Raw genomic sequence first — 7670 nt, 5'->3', positions numbered from 1 at the left:
TTTTCAGTCTCCACAGTGAAGACCAAGCTTATCCAGTGGGTTAGGGCATCCACTGAGCACTGTCACTGGGACGCGATCATTGTCACTGAGATCATCTAAATCTTGCCTTTATTCTTCTTACGATCAGAGGAGCCACAGTAGCTCAGAGCCCCATTGTCTTCTTTAAGATAATGTTTACAGGGAAAAAAAGAAAAGACTGTTTCTTCCCTAGTGTGAGGAAAGAAATTTGTCAGCTGTAACCCTCCAGCACTCTCTGACACGCAGCACTGTGTGACCAGGGACCTGCTGGCAGTACAGTAGGTGGAGTGGCAAACAACAGTGTCCTCCATGGCGTCTGCTGGCAATGCAGTGTCTGCTCCTCTGTCGCTGATGCTCATACAGCCTAGCATGGTTTCATTCCTACTTTACAGGTAGAAAATTGAGATGCAGAAAGATGAGTGATTGCCCAAGACAGTGTTCGTGTGAGGACTCGAAGTCCTTGCTGCACTATTTTAANTAGTCTTATGTTGGTCGGTACTTTTATATTTCTGAATAAGAAAAATCAATTTTGTGGCTATAAATACATTCTTCCTTGGTAGAAAGCTTGGCACATTTTGAAGGTTGTATTGTAAACATCTTAATTCTGTATTTTCTTCTTCAGTATAATTGAGTATCTTCCAACAAAAGTTAATCTACTTTTCCTGAAGTCCTTCGAAGTTCCTAGCCAAGGCTTGGCCATTCTTTAATTGTACCTTATAATCCATGCATACCATACCCTGATCAACTTTGATTTTCTCTATTAAAAAATACAAACTCAGGGCTAGAGAGATGGCTCAGCGGTTAAGAGCACTGACTGTTCTTCCAGGGGTTCTGAGTTCAATTNCCAGCAACCACATGATGGCTCATGCCCATCTGTAATTGGGATCTGATGCCCTCTTCTGGTGTGTCTGAAGAGAACAACAGTGTACTCATATAAAATAAATAAATCTTTTNAAAANAAAAAAAGCATTCAGCTGCTGGTGGCACTGTTGCCCACTGCCCCTGCAGTGTACTTCACACGCATTTCCTTTCTTTATTGGGGGAGGGGAGGNCTTGGTCTGGGAAAGTAGCTTGGTATTAGTGTGCTTGCCTGGGAGCACGGGGAGGGCAGGCNGGCATCAGTGAACAACAAACCCTCTTACACTTCCTGTATCATCACGTGAGCTGTGTGCATGCTGTGTCTGATTTGTTCAGTACTGTACCATTAGCTTCTAGAATAGAACTTGAAATATAGTAAGTGATCAATAAGACTTGTCAGATTAATAAAACAAGACTCAGCATGAGCAGTCAAGGAAAATTAAAAGTGTTCAGTGGGTTCTGTATATGTCACATTGCTAATTTGTGTATTTCTTTTATTGTTTTGTAGGGAAAATCCAATTGTTGGAAAAATATCATAGTTTGACCAACTGATGGAGAACTGGAAAATACTCTTTTTCATCAAGTTTTTCAGTTCACCCCGTTTTGTTCATAGTATGTAAGAATGGACNTTGGCTTTGATGACACATGCTGTCATAATGTATAATATTTAATGATTGAAATTAACTGTTGGGGGATCCTGATACCGATGTGTGTATTACTAAAGAATTTGAAACCCAAGATTTCCTCCATAGCCATGCATCCAGCCCCGTGTCCCTACAGCTTCCTTCTGATGGAAGGGTCTTCCTGAGGGCGCTCCCAAGCAGCTCCATAACGAGGGAGCACTTGACAGCAAGACCCCGCCTCCACCTGGAGCACTCCTGTGTCACTCACCACCGTCAGTGCCTCCTCTGTGCTGCCAACATCGAGTTTACTATAGAGCTAGAGTTCCTTGTCGGGTCAGAACTTTCCATGAAGTTCATCTGGACCTTCAGTCTTTAAACAAAAGAAAAAAAAAACCCTTTTCCTCTGTTGTGTTAGCTATTACAGGTTAGAGACAGCCACAAAGATATGTGAACACCTTTGAAAGCTGGCGGGTGTCTCTCCTGGTCACAGGTGAGGGTGCTCAGCTGTGAGGGGATGTGTGCTCCTGTGTGCACCATGTTTACATTGGAGTGGGGGGTGGTGCCGAGACAGTGGACCACTAAAGCGGCCTTCATTGTTCAGCTGTCGGGGACTCGCTCTCTCCGAGAATTCAGGTTAGCACTCCTCCTGAGAGCAGCTCTTCCCAACTAGAAGAGAAGCATGAGTGAGTAGTGAGGAGATCACATGATGTTGCCTTCTGTCCCACATCATAATAAGGGTGTGTAAGGATGCCCTCCATAGTGTTAGGTCCTGCTCTAACTAGAGAACGGTCACTTGGCGCACTTTAATAATCTGGCGCATTCCAGATTGTGGTTTGGATACTCCGTAGTATCTATTTTTTGATCAGTTGAATGATCAGTTTTTAAATATCAAACAGTGCTTTCCTGAAAATGTTGATATTGTATTGCTGTTTCCTCATTGCCTGCTAGCCAGAGGGGATCAGGGGCAGCAACTGTTGNGTTATCTGTGTTTCCTTACCCTCCTCTGGCCCTAGAAACCCTACCTGTAAATAAGCAGTTGAAGCGAGTGTCCCTGAGGAGGANTGGTACACTCGGCTTCATCAGTATTAAAAACTATGGTACTTACTTGTCTTTTTTAATTAAAACCATTTTCTGCGTGTGGTACTTTGAACCNTGGGCTATTTCCATATGTTCCTGTTGAAAACTGTGACTTAGCGGTGGAAGTCTCACTAGCTGCGAACTCCTGTTGTTGAGCTTAAGCTGTAGTTCAGAATATACTTACCAATTATGTTGTTGCTGGGTAATTATCTTTACTTCANTAGCAGGTATTTTAAAGGTCATTAACACAGAGAATTGCCCCATTAAAAGTCATGACTGAAAGTAGATTTTTTTTACAAATGACTTTTAAGTCAGTGCTGGCCTGCATTGTGCTACGCTATGACTCCTGGTCCATACTGAAGCTTCAAAGAGTCCTTCAAATCTGACAGACTTATGGATCTAATTAACTCTACTGTTACAGTTTTTTTTAAAGATTAGCCATTTAATAAATTTATAATGAACTTCATATTAAAATGCCTACTTAGATTCTCTCAAATGTCTGCCTAAAAAGAACAAAACCCAGGGGCATTGAAGAGTTCAAGACTCTTGAGTGGTTTGGGATCATCTGTTGACTGTTTTGTTTAGGGGTTTTTCTCCCTCACCCCACCCCTCAAAAATGGATGATTTCCTAATGATTTCTTCACTCTATGTCCCTGGCTGGACTAGAACTCATAGAAATCCACCTGCCTCCACTCCTGAGTGCTGGGATTGAGTGTGTGCACCACCACATCCAGCTCGCCTGGTCTTTCTACTATCAAACTCCAATTACAAGTATTTTTAATGATCATAGGGTCAAAGGGGCCAAAGCTATATACATGTGTAACTCTGAGAGCTCAATATTTTAGTTCTTTTATTCACATGACCCTTTAAACAGCCAGCTTGACTGGAATTAATTAGCCAGCTTGGTACAGTGTGAAAAGAGAAATACAAAACTAATTTTCTTTAGATTAAGTCTTTTCCAATCAGAAACTATGTCCACAGAATCCTAGGACAGTCAGGGCCCTTCTTGCAGAAACTATGTCCACAGGATCCTAGGACAGTCAGGGCCCTTCTCGGGGCTTCTCCTATGCTGTGCTCTTGCGTACTTAGTCTTACCTCCATGGTCTCCTTTCTCTGCTTCTACAAAGAGCATTTGAAAAAAAAACAATACATACACACACACACATGGTTTTTGTATATGTATATATATATACACAAACATATACACATATGTATGTGTATATATATTTATGAACAGAAGATGATAGGAAACAGCATAGTCACTCACTAGCTCTGACTCCTAGTGGAGCTGTATCCATCCATTGAGATTGTACTGATCTGTTGTTTAGCTTTCTTTTAAATCATCACCTGATAAGACACTGGGCAACAGCAAAAGTTTTGGTTTGTTTTTGTTTTGTTTTGTTTTTACTCCCAGGAATATAAATTATCAAATCAAACNATTTTGCTTACCAAAGAACTATGTTTTTAATATCACGGGTAATAGCTAAGCATCAAAACTGGGCTCTTATTTTACCAACAAGAAACATCATGTGACTGATGGCTGGGGATTGTCTGTGTCTCCAAGGCCGAATTGCATTCTTTTACTGGAAAAGTTCATTCAAGCTAGGTTTTAGAAAATACATTCCTTTTAAGTGAACACACCTTCTAAATTGCTTTAAGTACTATTGAATAGCCTATAAAGATGGACTCTGCAGTGCTTTCTAGTGTCCCCACCTATGTGACAAATGCAAAACTCATTCTAGAGTTAAATGACTGATTTTGGTTGATATTATCTGCTTCCATTTTTAACTTGGGAATTAATATGTTGCTAGTAAATACTGGTTTGTACGGTGTCTAGTTTGTAAATGTAAGTTATCAGACCATAATATAGTGACTCTATGTTGTTGAGAATGTATTTTTATTTAAATTTTATTTTCTTATGAAGAGTATTATAAAAATTAAAAGCTTTTGTAACTGTCATTTGAAAATAACTCAAATAAAGTACAAGAAGCCTATCTGTTCTTTGGGAGACCTTACTTGTATTTAAAATGCCTGCAGCTTGCCTGTCTGTGGATGAGACACTAAAGGCGGCTCCAGCAGCAGCAGGGGCAGCAGCCAGGAAGCCCTGGGTGTGGCCTGCACTCCACCAGGCCACGTTCCTGTGTTGCTGAGGCGTCCACTTCTCTCTGTGGCCTGCAGCATTCATCAGTGCAGCTCCCAGCTTTCCCAGAGGGAGGTGTGGAAGAATGTACTCCACTTGTGCCTGGGCGAACAGAACTGGGCCTGTTGACTTTTTAAAGAAGGGTCTTTTTGCTCTTTAAAAACAAANCAAACGCCNGGTGTGGTGGCGCACGCCTTTAATTCCAGCACTTAGGAGGCAGAGGCTGGCGTATTTCTGAGTTCGAGGCCAGCCTGGTCTACAGAGTGAGTTCCAGGATAGCCAGGACTATACAGAGAAACCCTGTCTCGAAAAAATCAAAACAAAAAAAACAAACATTAAAGCCACTCATGACTCAAAGCCTACACTGACGCGCAGGTGCCTGTAGCTGTCCATTGTATAACCTCAGTACCTCATCCTCGGGGTATTCACATTTGACCATGCGGTGCCATGTTAACAGAGTCTCTTGAGAATATATGTGCCCGCACCAAAGACTAGACTAGAGATAACTGATGCCCCACATGAGAAGCAGATTGTCCCTGTGTGCCTCAGCAGTCCTGAGCACCCCTAAATTAACAGCCCGTGGCCCCATAAGAGTTAAACATTAACAAAGAGTTGGGGNGTCTGAACTTTTTTCATGTGGACTAAAACTTGTAATAAATACCAGTATTCTTTCTGACAGCTTATTAGCAGGGCAGGGATGGGTGGGTGGGTGGTTTCCGTTTTTTTGTTTTGTTTGTTGTGTTTTAATTCTCAAGGTTGGCCTTGAACTCCCGATCCTCCTCCTGCACTCCTAGTGCTGTGTTGAAAGCATACACCACCATGTCCAGCCCTGTACCCTGAGAAAGCATGCCGTTCTTTAAAGGGCAGGAGCCATAATTTGAATTTCCCTTTCTAACTTCCATGATTCAGAATGAACAATGCCTAAAACCAAATATGTTTCCTTTCTATTCCATGCCTGCTACTGCNCTCCTCTGCAAGCTTTTCTCCCAGTGAGTCTTTTGGATGATTTGATAATCTTAATAACCAACCATGACTCTCATCTTAATTTTCATATGCATCTTCACCTGAAGTTCCATCTTTTTTTTTTTTTTTTTTTGGCTCTGTGTGTTTTCTTATTTTTGTTGATCTCCATCACAGATGGGATTTTTTTTTTCCACTGGTAATTCCTCAGAACTAAATCCATTCATAGGGAATTCAGAGCAGTGAAAATAAACTTCACGCCTTAGAGTGGGAAATGGTAACAATAAAAAGGAGCCGAGGGATCTTGGAAGAAGGCTAGCCCAGCTCAGTTCTCCACTGGTGGTGGGGTTTGCACAGGCTGGCTCACTATAACCTGCACCACAGTCCTTGGGGATCTTCAGCTCCTCCGGCTTCCTCTTATCAGTGAGAGGCCTGCCAGAGAAGAACCACCGCTGGCTGCCTGGCACCACACTCTCCGGCAGGTAAGNGCCTCTTCATGTGAAACACTGTCTGTGTGCAGACCACAAGCTTGAGGTCTTTGCCTGGGCAGAGCCGCAGACAGAGCTGATGCGTGTCCAGAATTGGGAGGTGGCTCAGGAACATCCAGAATCTCTATGTCACTCTTTTCCTCTACCGTGCTGATTAGCGGTGCCAGGCAATAGACTGGCAGCAGGTACCGGTTGCCCAGCTCATCGTAGCACTCTGTCAGTGCACTGTGTGGTAGTGTTATGTTTGCACCGTCCATGACTGCCTGTGCCAGTTCATGATCATTGCTTTCAAAAGCATGTGCAGCAGCCTTCAAGGCATCCCAGATCTCTTTTCCGGCCTTCAAAAGCTGGTGCAGTGTCCCAGAATTCATCCCTCTTGCTGCGCAGTTGTCCATCTGTTAGAGGATAGTCGATTTTCCATTCTGGTTTCTCCTTTTTCAAAGGCTGGTTATGACCTAAAGCAACTCCCATGCGGGAGGAGTCTGGGCTGCTGGGCGCCCACGNACCCGCCCCGGGGGCCGTGGCTGCCACCAAAGGGTGCTCGTCCCACCGCCTCGCCCAGCCCTTTCCTCCATGCCCACTTCTACCTCAGCCCCCGGCCTCCTGGCCCGCAGGCCCGGCCCGCGCGTGCTTTCCTCGGCTCCTGCTCGGCCCCGCCAGGCCGGACTTGGCCCATCCCGGGCGGGCCGCAGCACCTGCTCGTGCTGTGCCTCCCCACGCCCCCGCGTCTAGGCCCCAGCACTGCCGCTGCTGCTGCCAGGCAGCCAGGCCCCATCCTCCCCGTCCTCTGAAGTTACATCATTAGTTACTGTTTTAGTTCCATCCAGGGTTTCAGCAACAAATGTAAGGTGNAGTGAAGCCACTGAACTGGACCACTATCTGGGGAGAAAGAAAGGTTCACTGGGAACCAAAGAAGCGAAGTAGTGGAAGAGCAAGAGGTTTTTATATGACAGTCAACAGAGTGGTCCTTGGGCTGATACAGACTGTTCATGTTGACAGGGAACTAGATCCCTTACCCAAGGTAGTTGACCTTTGGGGGCAAGATTAAGAGAGGTTCCTCNTTAGCAGAAACCCATCTTTAAGCTTCANCCCAGCCAAAATCCTATTTAAGACATTGGCCTCAGCACTGCCATTTTGAGGGGCAACTTTAAGCTAACAGTGACTAAAAANCTCATGCCTTAAAATGTTGCATCATAGCCAGACAGTGGTGGCGCATGCCTTTAATCCCAGCACTTGAGAGGCAGAGGCAGGTAGATTTCTGAGTTCGAGGCCAGCCTGGTCTACAGAGTGAGTTCCAGGACTACACAGAGAAACCCTGTCTCGAAAAACAGTGAAAAAAAAACAAAAAAGGTGCATCATGTGACTTTAGGAACAGCATCTGTAGCCTTATATGTCACCCTGACACTGGGAAGGTGGAACTCATTTAAAGCCCATGTTTTGGTTTGTGCCTTCAGTTTAAGAATGTTATTGTCTCACATTATTTGAACCTTTTTGCTTTTTTTCCTG

The 7670-nt window shown here is 44.1% G+C and overlaps 1 pseudogene; it reads right to left on the bottom strand.

Annotated features, from left to right (window-relative positions):
- Positions 1 to 6001: 6001 nt before the first annotated feature.
- Positions 6002 to 6635, bottom strand: LOC110302419 (annotated as a pseudogene).
- Between the last annotated feature and the right edge of the window lie 1035 nt (positions 6636 to 7670).

The sequence above is a fragment of the Mus caroli genome, chromosome 9 (assembly GCF_900094665.2).
Source record: "Mus caroli chromosome 9, CAROLI_EIJ_v1.1, whole genome shotgun sequence".
In the NCBI taxonomy this organism is placed as follows: domain Eukaryota; kingdom Metazoa; phylum Chordata; class Mammalia; order Rodentia; family Muridae; genus Mus; species Mus caroli.
The sequence above is the reverse complement of the archived record's forward strand: the minus strand, read 5'-3'. Positions and strand labels throughout refer to the sequence as shown.